Source organism: Danio rerio, chromosome 12, assembly GCF_049306965.1.
Source record: "Danio rerio strain Tuebingen ecotype United States chromosome 12, GRCz12tu, whole genome shotgun sequence".
Classification (NCBI taxonomy): Eukaryota; Metazoa; Chordata; class Actinopteri; order Cypriniformes; family Danionidae; genus Danio; species Danio rerio.
Genome location: NC_133187.1, coordinates 18087501 through 18090080, shown reverse-complemented (window position 1 = coordinate 18090080; position 2580 = coordinate 18087501). Strand labels below are relative to the sequence as shown.

The 2580-nt window shown below is 38.0% G+C and overlaps 1 long non-coding RNA gene across 1 annotated transcript in view; it reads right to left on the bottom strand.

Moving 5' to 3' along the window:
- Window positions 1-1766: 1766 nt before the first annotated feature.
- LOC108191791 (uncharacterized) overlaps window positions 1767-2580 on the bottom strand; it is a 2624-nt gene continuing 1810 nt past the window's right edge. Inside the window, exon 3 of the long non-coding RNA XR_001800747.4 lies at window positions 1767-2580. This exon is cut by the window's right edge and continues 246 nt beyond it. This is a non-coding gene — a long non-coding RNA (uncharacterized lncRNA).

The following is a 2580-nucleotide window of genomic DNA, read 5'->3' as shown; positions in this document are numbered from 1 at the left end:
TTAGTTTTTAATCTTAATATTCAAAACATAACTATATGTTTTTTTCCCTAATAGTATCAACCACAAACAAAGACACAATATACAACATTGATTTTAAAAGATTGTCATCTTTGGCTGAAATACCAAGCGGTTACAAGGAAATTCATAATCTATTTTATTAACATTTTATTTAATCAGGTCAGACTAGTTTGAAATGAGTCAGTGGGCTCCAAATTTATCCCTCAACCTTCAAATGACCATATAACCGAACAACACCATGCAGAGTTGCCCTTTCTCTGCTCAGTAAGACAGACAAAGGGTTGTCAAAAACACAACCACTTTCTGTTAACGGACCACTTGCTGCCTAGAGAATGAGCTGATGAACTGCCACGACAGAGTGAAGATGTCAATCAATTTATCACACTGTGGCAGAGGCCAGAGACCAAAGCTAATCCCTCTTCAGACCAGCCAATTATAATTCACTTCTCATGTTTAATGGTGTTTAATTTAACATGACACTACAGTACAATATAATTCTCATGGCATCTGTTTTCAAAGTGTAAATCACAGATCTTATTGTAAACAATTCATTCTTGAGTAAGAATGTTTTGATCAATATTATATAACAAAGAATTCTGGCCCAGATTTGGCATAAAGCTGGCACAGCAGGCATTCGTCTGGCACTGGCATGCAGCATGTGGGCCAAACATGGCACTCAAGACTTGGGCCAGATATCAAATGTAGTATTTGGCCCAAATGTTGAAATGCTTTTGTGGGCCACATAAGTTTAGCCTATCTTGACCAACTTTTCCAATAAATTTAAATTATTTTTGAGCAAAGAAAAAATTATATCAATCAGGTCGCTTCAAGAAAAAGCTCAGCCATAAAGCAAATGCTTCATGGGTTTATAAAAAACATTGCAGTCGTGAAACACCAACATATCTGGCCCAGTTATGGGTTATTATTTTGGCTGAGACTTGGCCCAGATATGGTCCATGTTTGCTACTTGTATGGAAGCCAGACCTGGTCCAGTCATGTACCGTAATTCACTGCGGCATGTGGGCCAAGCAAAAGATAATGATGTGGGCCATGTCTGGGCCAGAGAAATTTTGCTATAGGGGTGGTTTAGGTTTTTTCAACACAAAAAATATAGCATGACATATAGTAAACCACTGCCACTGCCATATCAACCTGCAGCCCCAAGACCAGTTACTAACTGAAGCTTAGCAGGGCTGAGCATGGCTGTACCTGGATGGGAGACCACAAGGTACAACTAGGTTGCTATTGGAAGTGGTGTTAGTGAGGCCAGCAGGGAGCGCTCAACCTGCAGTCTGTGCGAGTCCAAATGCCCCAGTAAAGTAAAGGAGATACTATATTGTCAGTGAGCTGAAGCAACGAATCTCTCTAAATTGAGTTGGTTTACATTTTTAAGGCAGCTGATGAAATTGAGTTTGTAAGTTTAACTAATGTGAAACATCTTACAGTGTGGATTCTGCACACTGGAATTGGTGTAGAGAGACCCCTGCTCCTGATTGTTAAGCGCTTTGGGTGTATGGCCATGCAATAAAAAATACACATTACATTTCATTCTGAAAGAGTTTCAATGTTTCTCTGTGGAAAGAGGAGAACCTTCCAGAAAAACAACCACCTACATCACCAGATTAAAGCGACTTCTCAGTAAAATGCAAATGACAGCCTACCTGAAGTTTGCCAAAAGACACTTAATGGATTATCAGATCATGAGAAACAAAATTCTCAAGGGAAAGATGAATGCACAAGACATCTATAATGAAAAACTACTCCAGAGGGCTCTGGACCTCAGACTGGAACAAAGGTTCATTTTTCAACAGGACTACAACTTAAGCACACAGCCAAGATAACAAATGAGTGTCAAACTAAAAACAGTGTATAGCAAGCTTGTAGCATCATATTAAAAAAAAAGAAACAAAAACTTTTAGATGTAACGTGTGCCAAAGATGTTTCAACAAAGTATTAAGCAAAGGTTGTGTATACTTAGGTAGGGCTGAGTTTGGTAAATCTTTGAGAAGGGTCTGGCTGCAGACTCAGTGCAAATGCAATCTGAGCTGCATGCAGTGCTTTTGAATAGGCTCACCTCTAACCCTACCAATCACCATGACGTTGCTAGCTCCACTGAGTGCATTGTGTCTGACATCGCATCTCTGAGAGATGTAATCTCAGCTTGCATCATAAAAGCTGGATCCAGATACTACTGAAAACTTTAGATACCTCGATTGACTAATCCCTTTTATTTAACACCAGTTCTTAAATAATACTTTTTCCATACTGATTATATAAACTTTTGAAAAAAAATTACAATGCATATTATCCAAGAGAAACTTCTGTTTTTTTTTTCCTCAGGCTCATCTCCTGAGTAACTATACAAAGGAATAAAAAACTAAATAGCAAAATGTAATCAATAATGCATTAGTGTTATTATATGCAAGGCTCTTAAGTAAACGCTTAAATCTTTAAATCACTCAGCAGTTTTTTTTTTTTTTTTTTTTTAAGAACAAGTAGTCTTTCTGCCTTTCCCAGAAACAAACAAGCCCACTCCTGACTGCTAATGTGCAGTGAAAAATG